Below are 22,617 nucleotides of genomic sequence, written 5' to 3'. Positions count from 1 at the left end.
TAACTTCCTGGCAAAGAAAGCCACAGTGAAACTGGCAATGCCCAGGAAGCCCATGTATCCCAGGACAGAGTAGAACATGGAAGCAGAGCCCTCATTGCATTCCATGATGATCTCCCCATTCACAGAGTGCATGTCTGCATCAGGGAATGGAGGAAAATGAGCCAGCCAAACCATGCAAATGGCCACTTCAATCAATGAGCCAGAAAGAACAATACCATACGCCAGTCTTTTCCCCACCCATTTTCTCATCCTGGATCCTGGTTTGGTTGCTATGAATGCTAGAACCACAGTGATGGTTTTTGCCAAAACAGTGGAAACGGAGAAGGAGAAAACAATGCCAAAAGCCATTTGTCGGAGAAGACAGGTTGCCTTTCCAGGCTGCCCAATGAAGAGCAAAGAGCAGAGGAAGCAAAGAAGGAGGGAGATGAGGAGAACGTAGGTGAGGGTCCGGTTGTTGGCTTTGACCATGGGAGTGTCTTGGTGCTTCCTAAAGACTGCAAGTATTAAAACTGTGATCACAGAGAATGAAACAGCCAACATTGTGAGGAAGATTCCTAAAGGTTCTTTGTAAGAGAGGTAGCTTAGAACCCGGGGAATGCATTGGTTTTTATCCTGGTTGGGATATTGGTCTTCTGGACATATGAAACAAACATCCATGTCTGAAAAAAGGATGGCACATAGAAATGTTTCAGCTGATTCAGGGAGTAACTGAATTTGAGCAGATTAGAAGCACCTATAAGCCAGGAAATATTTGATTCAGAACTGACAACTCTCATTTATTTTCTATGTGTGTTTTGGCAAAATTTTCACCCAGCTTTAGGATTCTCCCTCCCTCCCAAAAGAGTGCTGTGGGAAGACAGTATTTCACCACATAATGGTCACATTTTTCATGCTGATTTTTCTTTACAAAAAAGGGGTGTGTGACAATTGCGTGAGGAAGAACCTGAGGCATGACCATTATGCAAGGAAACATTTTTTATTCATGAACAGACTTCTGTTTATGTTGCTCATGGCAGCTTCACACACACACACCCCGCCCACTCCCCTTGTGTCTTTGGCTGGCACAGAGAATCCACCCTGAGGATGTCCTGCCACTATTATGCAGTTAATGCTCTAGAACTGATTTTAGGGACCAAAGAAAGGGGGTGTGACTATTATGCAATGGCGACCATTATGTGGTGAAATACGGTAATAATATTAAAAGGAGAAAGAGCACCATTGTTTGTCCATTACAATTGCCTGGTATGCAAAATTAGAAAATTCAGCCTTTAGAGTTTTATATTCATGCTAACCAGTCTCTTCAGTGGAAAGTTTTTGTCCATCAGCCCCCTATTTCTGCCCCTCCACCAGCTTTGACTTTTCCTCCTCTCCACTTATTCCTGTCTTCTCTCCTTTCAGACTCCACCCACCCGCCTGAACTTAGGCTACTGGCCACTTGTATTAAGGTTCTAGAACAATGTGCGTGCTGCAATGAAAAACCAAAAGCTTTTCTATAAATGATAGGTATTATTATTTTGTATGTCATGAAAATACTAGATGGGGACTAGGAACATAGGAACCTGTGCTTACTGTATCTAAAGTAGAAGATGACATTTGTTCCTACTGAAATTCATTTTGTTACTTTTTGCCCAGTTTTGCAGTCTCTCTCTCTTTAAACCCTTTAGCAACTACTTACTCTGCAGAAAATGTCTACACAATGATGTCAGCCTCCAGATGGTGCAAAAGCTCTCACCTGCTCATTCTGCCAATCAGAAAACTCCCAGAGACAGGTGCTTAGACCAGAGCTAGTTGTTGACTGACTGTGGCTCCTACCTTTCTGGTTAGAGATCATCCCTTCTGGACATGGAGCACAATTATAGCAGCAAAATTTCTCTCCCTCCTTCTTTTTCCTGCTGTAACCAGGATAGCAGTTGTCATTGCACACAGAAAGAGGCACAACCTGTCCAGAAATGTGACCAGTAAGATAAGCATAATTTCCCTCACTCATGCCCTGAGCTTGGAAAAATTTTCTTAGGGGACAAAGTGGGTTCAGGAAGGAGTCCCTGACTTGGTTTCCCAAATCAGTTCATGAAATAATTGGCACATTGTGGCATTTAATCCAACTTATTTCAGAACTGATCTCTTAAGCGTTAAAAAAGATGGCATTTTTCAAGGATGAATGTATGAAATCAAATGTCTGCAAACGTAATGCTACCCAGAAGAATTGAACAGGCAGAACTCTGCACTGGCAAAATAGGAACTATTTCCATTCATTTTATTCATTCCTGCAGTTGAAGTTTTGTCTCACCTGGTTAAAGCTTCTATGCCACACAAGTTGGTCATCATTAATAGTTAACTCTTTGCCTGCCGCAGCCTGAGGATCCAGTCTTCCAACTTTGACTCTGTCAAATGATCCATTAGGGAGAGTAACCCAATTGGTAACATCAAAATCTACAATTAATTCTTGATTTGTATCAAAATATACACTCTCTCCAACACTGTTGTTGAACATGGTGTTCTTTAGAAAGCCATGGAGCTTTGGTGAAAGAGACAATGAAACACGGTGAGAATGTGAGTTATTGAGTTCTATGCTTCTCTAAAGATGGAGCGGACTTGTGTCAGATGGTATCAGATGAAGCTATTCTCCCCAGTACTAGGTATTCCCCCGCAGTCTGTAATATTGTCTCTTTCCCCCTCAATATTTAATTTAAAGCTCTCCTCATCAAGTTCATGAGACTCTTAGCAAACACATTCTGGCCAACTGCTGTGAGGTGCAATCAATCTCTTGCCAGATGTCCTTCCTCAAGGAAGTGGAGGCCAGGTCCAAGAAGCCAAATCTTTCCTGATAACACCACCTGTCCAGCCACTGGTTTATTTCCAGTATTTCCCCCTCTTTTCCTGGGCCACAACCTTCAACAGGAAGGAGTGATGAAAAAACCACCTGTGCCTCTAAGCCCTTCAACTTCTTACCCTGAGTCTCCTAGTTCCTTGCTATATATTGAAGGCTGTCTTTGGCAGTACTGCTTGAACCATAGGGGCCAACTCCTAGGGGCCGAGGTCCCTTCAGTCCCCGCAATAAAATATTTGAAGAGGTCAGACCTCTCAAAGTTGATGGGCATTGCATGTCAAATGGTGTGCATGTGCCACATCTTGTGATCAGTTATGTGGGGCTGGGCTTACCTGCCCCCTAATATTGTATTCAAGTTGCACCCCTGGTTTTTACCCCCGTGAATCAGAAGGAAGGGGAGTGTGGTCTGTCTTTGTAAGGTGTGGCAACTTCTCTCTCACGTCATGCATCTTTGCACCTAAGAGACAGCGCACTTCGTGGGACTTCCTGTTATCTCTCTATACTGCTGCTTTTGTCCCCGTCAATAGGGGGTCTCCTACTACCCCCACATGTCTCTTTCTCCTCTGTACACCATAGGAGCCAACTCTAATGCAAGAGGCAGGACACCCTACAAGTGGGAAACCTTCTGCTTCCCCTTCATTGGAGAACCCTGCTTTTCCTGAGGAGAGCTATTGGCAACCTCCCATGGCTGCTGGGATGCTACCTTTGTCACACTGACATGACCTCACATTCTTCCAGGGATTCGCCTCCTGCACTGGGTGATCTTTCTCCTCCCGAGGGGCACCCCCTGTGTCACTGTCCCAGGACAGTCCACTCTGTTTTATCAATGAATTCCTCATTTTGCCTGATGACTTGAAGTGTGGATATGTGAGGCTCAAGCTATCATATCTTCTCTTACAGCAAGACGAGCAGCCTGCACTTGCTTCAGGTGTAAAGGTAAAGGAACCCCGACCATTAAGTCCAGTTGCGAACGACTCTGGAGTTGTGGCACTCATCTCACTCTACTGGCCGAGGGACCCAACGTTTGTCCGCAGGGAGCTTCTGGGTCATGTGGCCAGCAGGACTAAGCCGCTTCTGGCGAAACCAGAGCACCACATGGAAATGCCGTTTGCCCTCCCACCGGAGTGGTACCTATTTATCTACTTGCACTTGACGTACTTTCAAACTGCTAGGTTGGCAGGAGCAGGGACCAAGCAACCGGTGCTCACCCCATCGATTCGAACAGCAGACCTTCTGATCGGCAAGTCCTAGGCTCTGTGGTTTAGACCACAGCACCACCCACGTTTTGCACGTTTTGAGGCAGGAAGACAAACATGGCACAGGTACTGCAGGTCATTGCAACCTCCATGTCTCTTGGTTCTAAGTACATGGTGAGACAAGCCTTCCCCTCAAACTCTCTTGCTAAATGCCCTCACAAACTCCCCTGGTTACAAGTTCACGAACTCCCAGAGTCTGCAAGCAGCTAAGGAGAACTGCTGCTGGCAGAGAACTCCTTGCCCAGCCCACTTCTTCATGCAGCCCGGCTTCCTCTCAGATCATGTGCTTTAGCAGAGCATGCAGCCAAGCACACTAAGAGCCACAAACCAGCTCACAGTCGAGCCTCCAAACAGCTCAGACAAGAAACCAGCCTGAATCCTAAAGAAACAGGCTCACTCTCTTCGGTCTCTTCCACCAATCCCTCGCAAATGAGCCTGTTTAAAAGTCCTCTTTACAAGCTCCTGGTCAAGTTTATATGGCAGTAGGTCTCATTCCATGAACTTCTGATGAGACGCACATAGGACTCCCCTCAAAAAGCAACATAAAACACTGGGATGGGTGCCCTTAAATCTTTGCATCTACTTTAAAATTAAGCACATTGGGGTTTGGGTTGTTGTTTTTTTGTTTTTTTATAAGGTATTATTATTTTTACCTTAGATGTTTAGCCCACTGTTTCCTTATAGGAGGATTATTTGATTGTATTGCATCCTTCCTAACCTGCTGAAGGAACAATCTGCTGACTCTGTACATGTGGATCATTTTCTGTAGATACTCAACTGTTGCCTAATATAATGGTGGCCCCCAGTCAGGGCCTAAGGAGGAATCCATCTTTTTAATGGGCTCATAGATTCAGAAAACCCCAGGTACCTGGGAACTGGGGGAAATCGGTTGTTGCTCATTCCAATTATCTTCTGCAAATATAGTCATTTCTCCACCCCCACTCCAACCACCAAAAGGAAACACCCAGATTCCATTTGGGTGAAACACATGAGAAATTGCGTTCATCAGTTCAGTACAGCCTGAGTGCAATATGTTTTGTTTTATGACACAGTTGCTAGATCTCAGCAAAGAGGTGGAATTACCTGCCATGGCTGTATATTGTGAAATGCCGCCCTCTCTCCTTTTACTAATAGTTCATATTTGGATGCGAACATATACGTGGCATGTAAAGCATGCGCCACAGCATAAGCAGCATTGTAGACATTGTAGCTGTGGCCGGTCATACGCATTTCAAAGAAAGTATGAAGAAGGCTCTCCAACTTCTCTTGGCCTGTGCAGGTCTCCATGCTTTCCACATTCCCAGTGGAATCTCTTAATGAGCAGCTGAATGCCTGCTCCCAGAAATTCTGAACGAAACCATCTCCTTTTGCCCAAAAGGGTTTTATGCTCTCAACAAATGTTTGGAAGCCAGGGGGCTCCTTTGAATGAACTGTGAAGGATAGGGCACCATGAAAGCTTTCTATATCCCAAAGCCTTTGAATTGATACTGAATCGAAATCCCATTGGGATGTAACAATCCAGGCTTTACACACAGGTGGCAATGTATACATTGTTGCAAAAAACAGTAACATTCTTAAAACTTGAAGGGAGGGAATTTCTCCATATACAACACATGCATTGGTTTTTCCATCCGTTAAAACTTGATATTTGTCCAGCTGTTTTAAAACCATGTCTATCAACTCTTCCATATAAGTCCTCTTTGCTGTTCTAAATATGAAGGCACAACAGATGCCGTTTTGGGATAACATTGACTCCATTGTTTGCAAAAACTGATCCCCATTGTCATCATCCACAGCAACAAGCCCAATCCATGTCCATCTGAAATGGCGAAGTAATCGGACAACCCCCTTATACTGATGGGCTTCATGTGGAACCATCTTGTACAAGGAAGAGAACACGACTTTGTCATCCTGCACTGGGGAAATTGACCCATAGGTAAGCTGAAAAGAAATATATAACAATTCATCGCATGGACTATAGAGCATTACAATATCAGTCATTCTTCTAAAATGCCCATATCTCCATGCTTGGGTCTCACCTGTGGCATCTTGTAGATGGCGGAAATGGTGGCCACATTGGCAGAAGTTTCAGAAGCCAGCGCCCCAATGAGAGCAATGAGGTTGCTCCAGGCATCACACTGGAAGTTGGGAACAAGCCTATACTGTCTGGTAAGCAGGTTCAAGGTGGCCTTATAAGTCATTCTTGCTACATAGTAGCTGTTGAGAATGTGGAATCCCAAGGATATATTTGGAAGGATTTGGGGGTTCTCATTAATCTCTTTGATGGCAAAAACCAAGGCCAGAATATGCTGGTAGTTCTTTGGCACGGAACTGCAATGGGAATGGTTGACTATTAACCAAAGAAAATAGTGCTGGCATTCATTTCTCAGGTAATTGTAAAGAGAGTTACTGGCTATTTAATCAAACAAGCTAAAAAGGATTTCTCCTTTCATGGTCACACTTCTGTCTACTTTGATGATTATGGCAGAACCTAATGCAAAAACAGAATAAGAAACGGGTGCATGTGCTCCTTTTGGAGGGCACTAGCAGGAGCAAATGTGTTGGCCCCACTTCCCCCCATACCCTCAACTGCACCTTGAGTTAGAACCGTCTGTATTCATGAATGCTTTCCCTGTTAGCAACCTCCTTCACTGGAGAACCCTGCTTTTCCTGAGCAGAGCTATGAGCAAGCTCCCATGACTGCTGGAATTCCACCTTCCTCTGCTGTTGCTCTGCTGAATGATCTGAACTTGTCCTCATACTGAAAGGGAAAGAGTCTTCCTTACACTGGCTTGCCAATCAATGTCTGGGTGGGCCGTTCCATGAAAGAGGGACTGCGGTGAAAGACAAAGACCTGGGAAGCAATCTCTCCGATTACAAAGTCTCCTGGCTGATAAAATTGATGAGGTATAGGAAGAAGATCGTCAGATATACTGCAATTAATGGAATGGGTTTGGCATACAGAGTAAGGCAGCAGCAGAAGGGAGAGCAGGACTGGCACTATGATCCTGTGGACCTCAGCCTGTTCTTTCCACAGCATCTTCTGTCTGAATCCTCACTTTCTCTTCTCGCTGAGAAAGGGAAGAAGTTGAACTCAAGGTGCTTTTCTTTTAAAAAGGCTCAGAGGCAGCTGTACAGCTTGAGGGTGAAAATAAATGAAACCGTAAAGTTTGTAAATAGACCATTTCACATATGGGGGGGGGAATCCTACGGTACTAAATCAGACAGAATAATTGACAACAGGAAATGCGCTGTAAAATCTTTACCCTGAAAGCTCACAAACAGATATTGCAGTGAAGCAGATTTATTTCCTTCTGCCCATGTTATGGAATCCAGTTTTTCACACTTTGAAATACGGAAGTGGAGGACTGTATTATCATAGGTGTTCTTTGAAGGTAACCTGAAATATGCCCAGCCTGTCCTGAGATCCCCAGCAATGACCTACATGTTTGTGTTTTTAAGCATCTGGTTTTCCTTATGGTTGATCTTGCAAGGCTATCCATTGAATGACAAGAAGATAACATATTATTTAAAAATGGTTGGTAAGATAATCACCTCCCTGGTGTCTTGGCCTGTGAGATGGCATCACACATGAGAATATGATGAGTGGAATTGTTTTCTTTTATCAAATGTTTATTAATTATAATCCTCTCTTTTGAAGGGGATCAGGATGAAAGTAATGCTATCCATCATAGGAAAAGCCAAAATTTACCACTAGCAGTCATATCACAAGATGTGTGTAAAGCCTTTGATAGAATCAACTGGCAGTTCCTAGAAGAGTTGTTGTCAAAAATGAATATGGGACAACATTTTATGAATTCTATTGTGAGACAATACAAAAACTCATATGCTCAGGTTAGGGTAAATGGTATAGATTCTAAAGCTTTCTCTGTTGCAAGAGGGGTGTGAAAGAGATGCCCTCTTGTTAGCCCTCTCAGTTGAACCACTAGCCATCTCCATTGGAAACAATTTGGAGATAAAAGGAGCAGAAATAATAAAAAAGAAATGCATAAAACAAGTTTTTCAGATCATGTACATAGAGCATATCCCTTTCTACCCTCCTCACTCACTAAAACCCATACAAAAAGGTGAACCATTTTCCCTCACCACTCTAAATGTGTGGAAATCAAAGTTTTAAAAACCAGTTTCCCCAATATCTCCCCTTATCCCTCTTCGCTTTCACCCATCTATTAAAGAAGCAGGGCAATACTTAGATTGGAATGGTTGGGAACAAGTGCGTCTTTACAGATTAAAAGATTTCTATGCAAACAGTGTTGCTGTTCAGTCGTTTAGTCATGTCCGACTCTTCATTACCCCATGGACCAGAGCACGCCAGGCACTCCTGTCTTCATGCAAACAGTATCCCCCTACAAAAAGAAGAATTCATAGCTGCCATACAAAACCTTAAATGGTCATGGTACCATTTCAACCAGCTGTTAAGATTCCTACTCAAGCAAACAGGAAACTAACTGCAATAGAGCACATCTTTGTTAACTTCTCTCCACTCTCCAAGGGCATAGCTTCCTCACTTTATAAGGCTCTAGGAACACTAGAATGTTGTACACAAAAATGCCATGGAAATGGACCTAGGCATACCATGAAAATAAATAAAAACAGGTTGGTGGTTGTTGTTTTTTTAAGTAGCACATAACCTGCCAGGGACTGCCAGTACCCAGCTCAAGACAGGTACTACGTACAGTGCTATCAACTTTAGTTATATAGAAAATGATCAGATAACAAAACGATAAAGTCATAACAAGAGTCTCCATCCCACCCTTTTTTATAACATATGTTTTCCGAGCTTCAACTTTTTGAGAAAAGCAGTAATGATTCCTTCCTTCCTTCCTTCCTTCCTTCCTTCCTTCCTTCCTTCCTTCCTTCCTTCCTTCCTTTGTGTGCTCAGGCTCCGTGCTACTCATCACCTTTGTCTTAAATGAAATAACCAGACAGGACAACAACTTTTATTGATTACAGATGTAAGAAGTTTGGTATAGGCATTGGATACAATGGTTGGCTTCCAGCCTGCCTGCTGGGGGCATTCCTTTAGGCTCAAGCTGTCAGTGAGGGACTCCTAGGACATACATCAAATAGGAACACCCCCATGGGATCCCCATCTTGATCCCGCCGGGGGGTCTGGACAGTAGCAACTCCTCCTGGATCCCTTTAACTGGATACCCTGTCCTTAAGAGGGGCAGGCATGGCACCCGTTACAAGTGGTGCAGGGGTGCAACTCAAGGCATCCATCACACTCATGCAAGAATTTACAGCTAGTTCATTGGCAGGAGACCTGGTTGTATTCCCAACCAACCCTTTTGAAGAGCTCTTGTCTTTGGGAGAATTTAAACATTTTGGTGCCCTCTTGCTTTTTATCTATGTTGGGGCCAACTAAGCCACATTTTAGAACTGATTATGTCCCACCTAGTGCAGGGGTTATTGGAAGAAGAGGAGAAGGAGGAGGAGGAGGAGGAGGAGGAGGAGTTTGGATTTGATATCCCGCTTTATCACTACCCTAAGGCGTCTCAAAGCGGCTGACATTCTCCTTTCCCTTCCTCCCTCACAACAAACACTCTGTGAGGTGAGAGACTTCAAAGAAGTGTGACTGGCCCAAGGTCAACCAGCAGCTGCATGTGGAGGAGCGGGGAAGTGAACCTGGTTCACCAGATTATGAGTCTACCACTCTTAACCACTACACCACACTGGCTCCTGGAAGCTGTCTTACGGAACTTCACTAGAGTTGTGCATCAGTTGTGTTCCCCGGTGTCAGAGCTACCCTAGGTCCCAGCTCACAAAGGACCAACGCTGCTTCGTTGTTAAGTATAAAAGTCTTTATTGAAGTTCAGATTCACTTCCAGAGCCGCAGCGCGCAGCTCCACGTCTCAAGTGTCAGACCACTGATGCTCCGTCTGAGTCTCCTCCCCCTTGACACCAATTTAAGATTCTAGCCTTGCTCCACCTTCTCCGCTGCTCCTTCCTCCTCTGGGTCCGCCTGCCCGCCGGGGTTCCGCCCTTTCTAGCCTCTTCTCCCGCTGATTCCCCTGAGCCTTCTCCCTCCCTCCGGCGGGCTTTAGGAGCTGGTTCCCCATCCGGGTCTCCTGCTGTTCCGCGCGCCTGCACATTTGAACTTGGCGCGCGCGCCCAGCCAGCAGCTTTCCTCCTGACCGTTCCACTGCTGCTGTCACTGCTTCCCCCTTCGGGGGGGCTAGCTGCAACTGACCTCCCCTCCGTTGGAGGCGTGGTCAGCCCTGACTCCCTCTCTGGAGGAGACACTGCCCCTGACACATGTGACTCTTCCCCCCCACTACGCTCTGGTGGGGAAACTGGTCCCGATCCTCCACTGCTGCTTTGGGGTTCCCCTCTGGCTCCTTGTTTCTGGTGCGTCCCCCCTGGGACCCCCCTTGCCCCGACCATCAGCGCCCCCTTCTGGGAATCTTCTGATTCGCTGGAGAAGCTCATGGAATCTCTCGGGCCACTGTCATACTCCCCTACGCTGCCCTCGGATTCTTCCCCTTCACTCTCCCAATCCTCTCTCCCCAGTGCTCCTGCTCCTGATTCCCTGACATCCATCCCCCCCTCGAAGCCCCCCCTTCCCCCCTCCCCCTCTTCGGGTGTGGGTTCCGGGTGCTCCAGTCCTGTGGGTGTGAGTGCGGGATACCATTCTTCCCCCCGGTGTGTAGCCGGTCCACTGGATCCGGCCCAACCGCAACGGGCTCGTCGACGTCGATTTCCTCTGCTTCCATCTCTCTGCTGATGTGCTCGAATCCAGGATCCTCCCCCAACACGTCCATGTCCTCCCCTCCCCCGGGTACCTCTCGTGAGACTGCTTGCAAAGGTCCCCGCAGCAGCTCCCTGCGCCACCCCACCTCCGGTTGAGTGTCCCACCAATAGGAGCGGTCTGTGGCAAACCCCGAGAGAGACCCCTCCGAGGAGCTAGTGTCCGGCGTCGTCTCTTCAGCTGATGAAAAACCCTGGAACGTACTGGCTGACAGTGTGGGTGTGAAGAGCCAGTCGTTGAAATACTCTGCCGGCATAGGTCTGTGTGGGAAGAGTGCATGGAACTCGTCTTTAAGATAGTGCTCCTCCACGGCATAGCACGGTACCCACCTGTTGGCACTGGCTGGGGTACCTTCCCTGGCGAGGAGGTATTCCACCCCCTCTTCCCCCCACCTCGAGTCCAAAATCTCCGTGACCTCGTTGAGTGGCGTCGCCCTCCGTGACCCCTCCCTCTTCGGAGATTCGTTAAGTGGGTCTGGCGCGTTCCCTGTCGCCTGAAACCTGTGGGGTTCCCTGTAGGGTGTGAGCACTGACCTATGAAAGACTGGGTGCATTCTGGAGCCCTCTGGGAGTGTCAACCGGAAGGCCACTGGATTGATTTGCGCCGCGACCTGGTAAGGCCCCAGCTGCTTGTGTTTGAGCTTCCTCTTAGCTAGCGTCCTGGCCGGCACTGCCTGGGCTGCTAACCAGACCCAGTCCCCCACCTGGATGTCCTCCCCGACCCTCCTGTGCTTGTCTGCCTGCATTTTGTAGGCGTGTTTCGCCAGTTCCAATTGCCTTCGGAGTTGCTCGTGGACCTCCTGTAACTCTGCTGCTAAGTGCTCTGCTCCCCTTGGCTCCCCCTCCCCCTTCGTCTCTAACAGCAATAGAGTCCTTCTCCCAGCCCAGCACGTTCAATAAGGCAAAAAAGCGTGAGTGATATTGCCTCACCGTCGCTTTCCCTTGCTGTAGTCCATGCATTTCCCTCCGAGCAACATCTACATCTACCGTAGATTTAAAGCAAGCGTCCATAGCTTTGATAAATGCATCGGAATCTTTGAGGGCGGGGTCTTCTTCGCGCCACAAATTCCGCAGTCACGCTTTTGCTTCCCCATGCAAATGAGTGATTACGAAGCCCACTTTCTCTTCCTCATCTCTAAAGTCCTTCCGAAGCAAATTGAGCGCGTAAACCACGTCAGCTCTGAAGTTAGGGTATTGCTGCAGGTTCCCATCGAAGTGGGCTACTAGGCTGCCCCCCCTCTTCCCGAGGCCAACTCCCTCCGGTTTGGGTCCTGGCAGCCCCTCTTTCCCCCAACGGTCCCACCTTGCCTGCAGATCCCGGCAGAGCGCTACTGCTTCTTCTTCTCTTTTCCTGGATGCTGCTACTTCTGCGTAAAGCGTCGTGACTGCTTCTTGCAGTTCTTTCACCTGGCTCTCTGTAGCCATCTTTGCCTATCTTCGTGAGCTTGCAAAACACCAAGTCTTGCCCCTCGCTGCACCAACTCACGCTGCGAGGTTTTTATACGAGACGGAGCATACTGTCAGAGCTACCCTAGGTCCCAGCTCACAAAGGACCAACGCTGCTTCGTTGTTAAGTATAAAAGTCTTTATTGAAGTTCAGATTCACTTCCAGAGCCGCAGCGCGCAGCTCCACGTCTCAACTGTCAGACCGCTGATGCTCCGTCTGAGTCTCCTCCCCCTTGACACCAATTTAAGATTCTAGCCTTGCTCCACCTTCTCCGCTGCTCCTTCCTCCTCTGGGTCCGCCTGCCCGCCGGGGTTCCGCCCTTTCTAGCCTCTTCTCCCGCTGATTCCCCTGAGCCTTCTCCCTCCCTCCGGCGGGCTTTAGGAGCTGGTTCCCCATCCGGGTCTCCTGCTGTTCCGCGCGCCTGCACATTTGAACTTGGCGCGCGCGCCCAGCCAGCAGCTTTCCTCCTGACCGTTCCACTGCTGCTGTCACTGCTTCCCCCTTCGGGGGGGCTAGCTGCAACTGACCTCCCCTCCGTTGGAGGCGTGGTCAGCCCTGACTCCCTCTCTGGAGGAGACACTGCCCCTGACACATGTGACTCTTCCCCCCCACTACGCTCTGGTGGGGAAACTGGTCCCGATCCTCCACTGCTGCTTTGGGGTTCCCCTCTGGCTCCTTGTTTCTGGTGCGTCCCCCCTGGGACCCCCCTTGCCCTGACCATCGGCGCCCCCTTCTGGGAATCTTCTGATTCGCTGGAGAAGCTCATGGAATCTCTCGGGCCACTGTCATACTCCCCTACGCTGCCCTCGGATTCTTCCCCTTCGCTCTCCCAATCCTCTCTCCCCAGTGCTCCTGCTCCTGATTCCCTGACATCCGGATTATGAGGTATATTGGGTATAATTCAGGAAAGATTCTCACATATCTGAGTTGAATCTTGCTATTAACAATGGGTCTCAAGAAAGCAGTCCATGAACTGGCCGATCCTATGAATCAATCCCTGGCCTTGCCTCTCCAAATATGCATGACCACTCCATCTCCCTCATCAAGAAATGAATCCAAACTGACTGGAACATGGCCAGAGTTTGAGAGAGAAAGGGTTGAAGCAGAAAACTATCTGTTTGAGTGTCCTTTGTTTCTGAGCGCCTGAGCACCCAAGGAAAATACATAGTTGCTGTGGAGATATTTTCCATTGTATCCTCCAGTGCAGGTTTAATGGGTTACATCTTTCCCCCAAACACTACCTTATTTAAGCCCAAAATGAATAACAGGGAACAATTAGTTGGGAGAAAAAAACAATATGAGTTCATATAACGGTATGCAACGGTTGTTTTGCAGTAGTGAAGTGCTCCTGTAAGCTGTGTCACAATATTTTTTCAAGGCCCTGTTACCAACAGCCGCCATCTGTGCTATATGCCACACACAGCACCGGCACCAGGACAAGACATTTGGGAGGTTTGGGTGCTATGTTGGTTGTAAATAAATTATTTGCATATTTCTTAGAAACAACAATGTGCACAACTGAATATTGCCACGAAACTTGTTCTTCCAAATTATAATAAAAATGACCCATAAATGGCACACCCCTTTGGCATCTGCCATCATCAGGTAAAATGGAAGGTATGACTCAAACCTTTAAAAAAACAGTTATCTAAATTAGTGTTGGAAACTAAAATGCCCTGGATTAGATCATAGAATCATAGAGTTGGAAGAGACCACAAGGGCCATCGAGTCCAACCCCCTGCCAAGCAGGAAACACCATCAGAGCACTCCTGACATATGGTTGTCAAGCCTCTGCTTAAAGACCTCCAAAGAAGGAGACTCCACCACATTCCTTGGCAGCAAATTCCACTGTCAAACAGCTCTTACTGTCAGGAAGTTCTTCCTAATGTTTAGGTGGAATCTTCTTTCTTGTAGTTTGGATCCATTGCTCTGTGTCCGCTTCTCTGGAGCAGCAGAAAACAACCTTTCTCCCTCCTCTATGTGACATCCTTTTATATCTTTGAACATGGCTATCATATCACCCCTTAACCTCCTCTTCTCCAGGCTAAACATGCCCAGCTCCCTTAGCCGTTCCTCATAAGGCATCGTTTCCAGGCCTTTGACCATTCTGGTTGCCCTCCTCTGGACACGTTCCAGTTTGTCAGTGTCCTTCTTGAACTGTGGTGCCCAGAACTGGACACAGTACTCCAGGTGAGGTCTGACCAGAGCAGAATACAGTGGCACTATTGTGGAGTTTGGAACTGACAGGGTTAAAACTCCGTGGTGTCCTGAATCTGGGAGGAGGAGCTTGTCGCAGAGAAGTGAGTCACAGCGTGTGACTGCATTCAGACTTGCTTTCACTTCTGACTGAGACGCAGCTAAGCCTCAGAGGCTGCGTGTGTGCTTTTGGGAGCACGGGAGAAAGTGCAAGAAAGCTCCGATGGAGAAAGACTGATTTATGGCTTGTAAATAAACGCTTCTAGAGATAAGAACCGAACTGTCTCTGGACTTGATTTATCCCTCATCTCACACGGACACAGGACCGCTGCTACTCTGCTCTCCTGCCAGGTCAGCTCCCAAGCAGAGCCACGCAAGGGGAAGGGTGACTGGACGCAGGGATTTTTTTACGCAAAACTATTACTTCCCTTGATCTAGATGCTATACTCCTATTGATGCAGCCCAGAATTGCATTGGCTTTTTTAGCTGCCGCGTCACACTGTTGGCTCATGTCAAGTTTGTGGTCAACCAAGTCTCCTAGATCCTTTTCACATGTACTGCTCTCAAGCCAGGTGTCACCCATCTTGTATTTGTGCCTCTCCTTTTTTTTGCCCAAGTGCAATACTTTACATTGCTCCCTGTTAAAATTCATCTTGTTTGTTATGGCCCAGTTCTCTAATCTGTCAAGGTCGTTTTGAAGTGTGATCCTGTCCTCTGGGGTGTTAGCCACCCCTCCCAGTTTGGTGTCATCTTCAAATTTGATCAGGATGCCCTTGAGTCCATCATCCAAGTCGTTGATAAAGATGTTGAATAAGACCGGGCCCAAGACAGAACCCTGTGGCACCCCACTAGTCACTCTTCTCCAGGATGAAGAGGAACCATTGATGAGCACCCTTTGGGTTCGGTCAGTCAGCCAGTTACAAATCCACTGAGTGGTAGCATAGTCAAGACCGCATTTTACCAGCTTCTTTACAAGAATATCATGGGGCACCTTGTCAAATGCCTTGCTGAAATCAAGGTAGGCTACATCCACTGTGTTCCCTTCATCTACCAGGCTTGTAATTCTGTCAAAAAACGAGATCAGGTTAGTCTGACATGACTTATTTTTCAGAAATCCATGCTGACTATTGGTGATCACAGCATTCCTTTCTAGGTGATCACAGACTGTTTGCTTAATGATCTGCTCCAGAATCTTCCCTGGTATTGATGTCAGACTGACTGGGCGGTAATTATTTGGGTCCTCTCTTTTCCCCTTTTTGAAAATAGGGACAACATTTGCCCTCCTCCAGTCTGCCGGGACTTCGCCTGTTCTCCAGGAATTCTCAAAGATGACTGCCAGTGGTTCTGAGATCACATCTGCCAGTTCTTTTAATACTCTTGGATGCAGTTCATCTGGCCCTGGAGACTTGAATACATCTAGACTAGCCAAGTATTCTTGTACTATCTCCTTAGTTATTCTGGGCTGTGTTTCCTCTGCTGAATCATTTGCTCCAAATTCTTCAGGTCGGGCATTGTTTTCTTTATCGGAGAAGACTGAGGCAAAGAAGGCATTGAGGCGTTCAGTCCTTTCTGTGTCCCCTGTTTGCATTTCACCATCTTCTCCTCTGAGTGACCCCACTGTTTCTTTGTTCTTCCTTTTGCTACGAACATACCCATAAAAGCCTTTTTTGTTGCTTTTAACCTCTCTAGCAAGCCTGAGTTCATTCTGTGCTTTAGCTTTTCTGACTTTGTGTCTACACGTGCTGGCTATTTGTTTGAATTCCTCTTTAGTGGTTTCCCCCCTTTTCCATTTTTTGTACACATCCTTTTTTAATCTTAACTCAGTTAAAAGTTCTTTAGATAGCCACCCTGGCTTCTTTAGGCACCTTCCATGTTTCCGTCTCATTGGTATTGCCTGAAGTTGTGCTTTTACTATCTCCCTCTTAACAAACTCCCAGCCATCATGAACTCCTTTTCCTTTTAGTATTACTGTCCATGGGATCTCACCCAGCACTTCCCTAAGTTTTATGAAGTCGGCTTTCTTAAAGTCAAGAAATTGAGTCCTAGTATGCTTGGCTGCTCCTTTCCGCTGTATAGTAAACTTCAGAAGAGCATGATCACTCGCGCCTAATGATCCTTCCACTTCTACCCCACTAACCAGGTCATCAACATTGGTTAGGACCAGATCTAAAATGGCTGTTCCTCTTGTTGCTTCTCCCACTTTCTGGACAATGAAGTTGTCTGCAAGGCCAGTGAGGAATCTGTTTGACCTTATGCTCTTGGCTGAGTTTGACATCCAACAAATATCCGGGTAATTGAAGTCCCCCATTACTACTATCTCCCTTACTTTTGCATGCTTGGCCATCTGCTCCAGGAAGGCATCATCTATGTCCTCCGTTTGGCTTGGGGATCTATAGTAAACTCCCACAATGAGGTCACTGTTATTCTTCTCTCCCTTAATTTTGACCCAAATGCTCTCACTTTGGCTTTGAGGTTCTAAATCTTGGATCTCTTCACAGGTATACACATCCCTGACATATAACGCCACTCCTCCTCCTTTCTTGTCTGGTCTGTTTCTCTGAAATAGATTGTATCCCTCCATTATTACATTCCAATCGTGGGACTTGTCCCACCAGGTTTCAGTGATGCCTATTATGTCATATTTAGTTTGCTGTACCAAGAGCTCAAGCTCATCTTGTTTATTTCCCATGCTTTGCGCATTAGTGTATAGACACTGAAGTCCATTAATCATTCCCCCATGTCTCTTATTTAAGGATTTTTTCCTCCCACCACTAGGTCTGCGTGCTGTTTGCTCCATTTGGTCTATGACATTTGGATGATCATCTTCATCAATTGATAGACTCCTACCTTCAGGAGCACTGTCTCCCTCCCCCACATTAGTCAGTTTAAAGCCCTCCTGATGAGGTTTCTGAGATTTTCGGCAAAAACATTCCTCCCAACCTTTGTGAGGTGCAGCCCATCGCTTGCCAGAAGTCCATCTTCAAGAAACTGCAGTCCGTGATCTAAGAATCCAAACCGTTCCTGTTTACACCATTTGCAAAGCCAGCTGTTCACTTCCACTATTTTTCCCTCTCTCCCTGGGCCACGTCGTTCAACTGGGAGGACAGATGAGATGACAATTTGTGCATTTAATTGCTTCAATTTCCTGCCCAGAGCCTCGTAGTCTCTTTTGATCTTCTGGAGGCTATTGCTTGCAGTGTCATTGGTTCCCACATGAACCAAGAGGAAGGGGTATTTGTCAGTGGGTTTTATGATTCCTTGCAGTCGTTCAGTTACATCTTGGATCTTAGCCCCGGGGAGACAGCATACTTCCCGAGACATCTTGTCAGGCCCACAGATCACTGCTTCTGTTCCCCTCAGTAGGGAATCCCCTATCACCACTACACGCCTCCTCTTAGGTTTGGTCGGGGTTCTTCCATGAGCTGTCTGTTCCAAAGTCGCCTGCACATTCCCTGAGGACTGACTTTGCTGCTCGTCTTCATATACCTGATCGACTGTAATGAGGGAGAGATCCTCAAATGGAGTCTGCTCTTCGTCTTCCATGCTAGGGGAGAGGACCTCAAAGCGATTGTGTATTTCTAAACAATCAGAGCGAACCCTGGGCCTCCTACTTCTTTGAGTCACGTTTCTCCATATATCTGGCTCCTGTGTTGGTGAACTAGCCTCCTTCTCAGGGGAGTCCCCTGTCTCCTCCTTGGTGGAGACAGTGTGCTCTGTTGCTTCCAAGAAGAGCTCCAGCTCTCTAATTCTTTGGAGCGTAGCTACACGTTCCTCCAGTTGCTGGACCTTGTCTTTTAAGAGGGCAATCAACATGCAATTGCTGCAGGTAAAGCTGCCTGCAACCTTTGGCAAGATGGCAAACATTGTGCAGGAACCGCAGGCGACTGCAGCTGTTCCCTCACCCTCCATCTTGAGAACTTGTCGTTGGGGGTGGCTACAGCGGTCCTCCATCATAAAAAGCGTGAAGACAGGACAAATAACTCCACCCCCAAAATAAACCTAGGTCTCCCCCAACAAACGTTTGAGACTAGCTTCCCTAAATCTAAAAGATGGATCAAAATGTGCGCGCATAGCGGCGTGCACTGCTGCCCTGCAAGCTCTGATAAGCTCCTCCCACAGCTAATCACCTGCCTCAACAGAAACCCTGCCCCCTCTGACCTTTGCACAGGGAGAGCAGCTAATCAGCCTGAAGTGTTTAGAAACACAAATGTCTTGCAAACACTAACCATTTTTCTATTTTGTAATACCCTGTATTGCACCAGGAACTGGAGTCTGCATTATTTTAATGGTTTCCTCCCTCCACTTACCGTATTTTTCGCCCTATAGGACGCACTTTTTCCCCTCCAAAAATGAAGGGGAAATGTCTGTGCGTCCTATGGGGCAAATACAGGCTTTCGCTGAAGCCTGGAGAGCGAAAGGGGTCGGTGGGCACCGACCCCGCTCACTCTCCAGGCTTCGCGGACCTCTCCGCAAGCAGTGGGAGCGCTCCCGCTGCTTGCGGAGAGTTGCCAGCATGCCGAAGCCTGCGCGCGCTGAGATCAGCGCGTCCAGGCTTCGCGGACCTCTCAGCAAGCAGTGGGAGCCAGCGCTGGGCTTCCACGGCTTGCAGAGAGCTGCCTGTTTGGGGGCTGGGGTCAGGGGAAGCTCGGGCCTCCCCCGCCCCAGCCCCGTGCCTGGGGGGGAAATAATTTTTCCCCCTTTATTTCCCCCCAAAAAACTAGGTGCACCTTATGGGACGGTGCGTCCTATAGGGCGAAAAATACGATAACTGGTGTAGAAGGATACACCACTTGTTGTTGTTGCTGCTGCTGCTGCTGCTGTTACATCCCTAAGGCTCAAAATCCTAAAAATCAGGTCTCTGTTGGTGACACATGTACACTTGAGGAAATTGGTGCATGTGTGATTGAAGAAGAGATTTGGAAAAACTAGGGAGCTCTCTTCAGATTACCGGTTTGCAGGTGGGCTGCTTGCTTTCCTGTTACTCTCCATTCCCAGTGCACTGCTCAACAAGAAATATGTATAATTATTTTGCTCTTATTATTTTGTCTCACAGAGCACAATGCTCAAAGGAGATAACTGTGGAACCAGTAATTATCTCAAACTGCTGGATTTCATCATCCATCTTGCCAAATCCCATGTCAGACCATGAACACAGTCAGTATCAGAGTGTAAAAGCATATATTAAATAAACCCTGTGTCATTCAGAGCTCCAGTGAGAAATTCTGATCCAAAGGATCTCATGGATCAGATCTTTGGCACATTCCTTTTATCAAAGTAATCCAGAGTCATTAAATCTAATGCAATTTATAGTTGGTGAGAGAGAAATCTGCCTTTCTACATAAGTGTTGGCCAAGATGGCAGGAACATTTCTGTTGCTGATCCTTATCTTCCTGTGGACCCAGATGCCTCCCACAGCGTGCAAGGAAGACTCTGAGAGATGCACCATGACGGATCCATTCCAGCTTCCATACCAGTATTATCAGAGAGGGGACCTATTCATTGGAGGAGTTCTTTATACTTTTGGCTATGTATCTGAAGAAATAGATTTCCATGACCATCCAAACACAAAATTTACAGATGATCTTTTGTAAGGAAATCACTCTATCCTTCATAGTGTGCACTTCTATATGCTTCTATAGATTACAACTACACCACACAAACCATGGCATGCTCAGAAAACATTTGACTTCTTTCCATGCATGGGGGTTAAAAATACATATTCTTTTCTTTAGATTGTGATCTTGGCATGTTCTTCTATGTTACTTTATTCCTGATCTGGAGGTTTCAGTCTTCTGTCTCTTCTGCTTTGTCCTCACCTGATCTCATGTTTCTCACCTGATCTCATGCTTGATCCTCATCCTCCCTCTGTGTTTCCTTTCACACCAAGGATGGATGCTTTTATTTTGTAGCAAAGCATGATCCCCACATTCACAATCACCATCATTTAATCTGACAGTCACAGATGCAGTGAGACAAGGATATAATAGATTTTGGGTTATATTCCCAGCTGTACCATTTAACAATATTGGGTAAAAATTACTGAAGTGTTGCAAACTTTTTTTCCAAAACAAAGTATGTAACTGAGGTACATGCAGAGTAGATCAACTAAAATTAATACCTCTAAATTTGTCTAATCTATTAATCATCAGGGATAACTCTTATATGTGTGTGTTGCAGGATGTGAATGTTCTGCACAAAATTAAATCCTTTTTAGACACTATATTCGCATATCTGACTGAATATTGACCATGGATTTCCATTATCAAGTGTTAGGAGGCACAAGGCATATGAGTTTTTTGTTAATTTTGTGTTATTTAATCTTTCAGAATTTGCTATAAAAAGCCAGAAAAAATGAATACCTCTGACACGTTTCCAACTCTTTTATTAGTTCAGCAATGAAGTATTACCAGAATATTCTCTCCCTGGTGTTTGCTGTGAATGAAATCAATGAGAATCCTCACATCGTTCCGAATATAAGCTTTGGGGTCCAACTCTATGATAGCTTCTTAAATACAAGGATGACTTATCAGAACACCCTGAAACTTCTGTCCACCACAGAAAGGATTGTCCCCAACTTCAAATGTGACAAGAAAAGAAATATGATAGCTGTTATTGGAGCACTTGACTCTGACATCTCTCTTCACATGACTACGATCTTAGGCATCTACAAGATTCCACAGGTATAATGATGATAATGATGATGATGATGATGATGATGATGATGATATGCCACCCTTCTGACTGGGTTGACATTGCAACTCTGGGTAACTTAGACCAATAAAAAAAAAACCACAATAAAGCATCAAACATTAAAAACTTCCTGATACAGGGCTGCCTTCAGTTTTCTACTAAAAGTCAGATAGTTGTTTATTTCCTTGACATCTGATAGGAGGGCGTTCCACAGGGAGGGCACCATCATTGAGATGGCCCTCTTGATTCCCTGTAGTTTCATTTCTCGCAGGTAGGGAACCACCAGAAGGCCCTCGGATCTGGACCTCGGTGTTTGGGCAGAACTATGGGGGTGGAGACAGGTCTACAGGGCTGAGGCTGTTTAGGGTTTTCAAGGTCAGCACCAACACTTTGAATTGTGCTCAGAAAAGTACTGGGAGCCAATGTAGGTCTTTCAGGATCGGTGTTATATGGTCTCGGCGGCCGCTCCCAGTCACCAGTCTAGCTGCCGCATTCTGGATTAGTTACAGTTTCCACACCACCTTCAAAGGTAGCCCCATGTAGAGTGTACTGCAGTAGTCCAAGCAAGAGATAGTGAATGTGTGAGCTGTGAAGTTTTTCTGCATCTGGAACAATAATTATCTTCTGGTTCTGCATACTTCCTTTTACCTTGGTTCATTTTTCTGAAAATGAAAGTGAGAAAGAAAAACTATCTAGCTTTGCTCATTTTTTCGGTAAAAAAATTGTACCTGGAAAACTAAAGAGTTCACTCATTGATATTCATGGTCTCCATTTGGGGTAGGGAGCTATGCAGTCGTGTTTGGAAGGGCTTTGGTGCTCACCTGACTTCCTGTCACAGGTGTCACTGCAGCTTGTCTGGAAGGAGGGAGGGAAAGGGAGAGAGAGGCAGGTTGGTGCAGTGCAAATGCACCAGTAGGAATCCTCCTCCTCCCAGTAAGATGCATTTTGGTTAACAAATCATTTCAGGAATTGTGAACTAGGAACAACAACAACAACATATTTATATGCTTCACATCTGATTGGGTTCCCCCAGCCATTCTGGTCAGCTCCCAACTCATGGGTTCCACCTGGTAAATGTAATATTTCATATTCTACATACTTCATTGTAAATGATAAACCTGACCAAGAGGTTGTCATTGGTGAGTACTGGATAAAGTGTTTTATGTTATAGCACCTCTAAAACAAGGAAGCACCTTCCCAAGTGGTTGCAAACAAAATACTCTATGGGGAGGGGATGCAAAATAATCAACCATTGAAGTGGGAAAGGAAGAATATGAATATTCCTCAAATGTCTGATGCTTTCCATGAAATTAGTTGACATTACCTAGTACCATACTGCAAAACTGAAGTAGTTAATCAAAAGGGTGATTCTGGGAAGAAAATGACAATATTGTTGGCATTAGGGAACAAAGGTTTTGAGCATTTCATCC

At 46.3% G+C, this 22,617-nt stretch overlaps 1 pseudogene across 1 annotated transcript in view; it reads right to left on the bottom strand.

The window, feature by feature from the left end:
- LOC310748729 (HLA class II histocompatibility antigen, DR alpha chain-like) overlaps positions 1-17,374 on the bottom strand; it is a 196,188-nt pseudogene extending 178,814 nt beyond the window's left edge. The window contains exon 1 of the transcript XR_014552316.1: positions 17,339-17,374. The product of XR_014552316.1 is annotated as an HLA class II histocompatibility antigen, DR alpha chain-like (transcript). The remainder of the gene's footprint in view (positions 1-17,338) is intronic.
- Between the last annotated feature and the right edge of the window lie 5,243 nt (positions 17,375-22,617).

Source organism: Podarcis filfolensis (assembly GCF_964270895.1).
Source record: "Podarcis filfolensis genome assembly, chromosome: 14".
NCBI classification, from domain to species: Eukaryota; Metazoa; Chordata; class Lepidosauria; order Squamata; family Lacertidae; genus Podarcis; species Podarcis filfolensis.
This window is presented reverse-complemented; position numbering and strand designations above follow the sequence as displayed.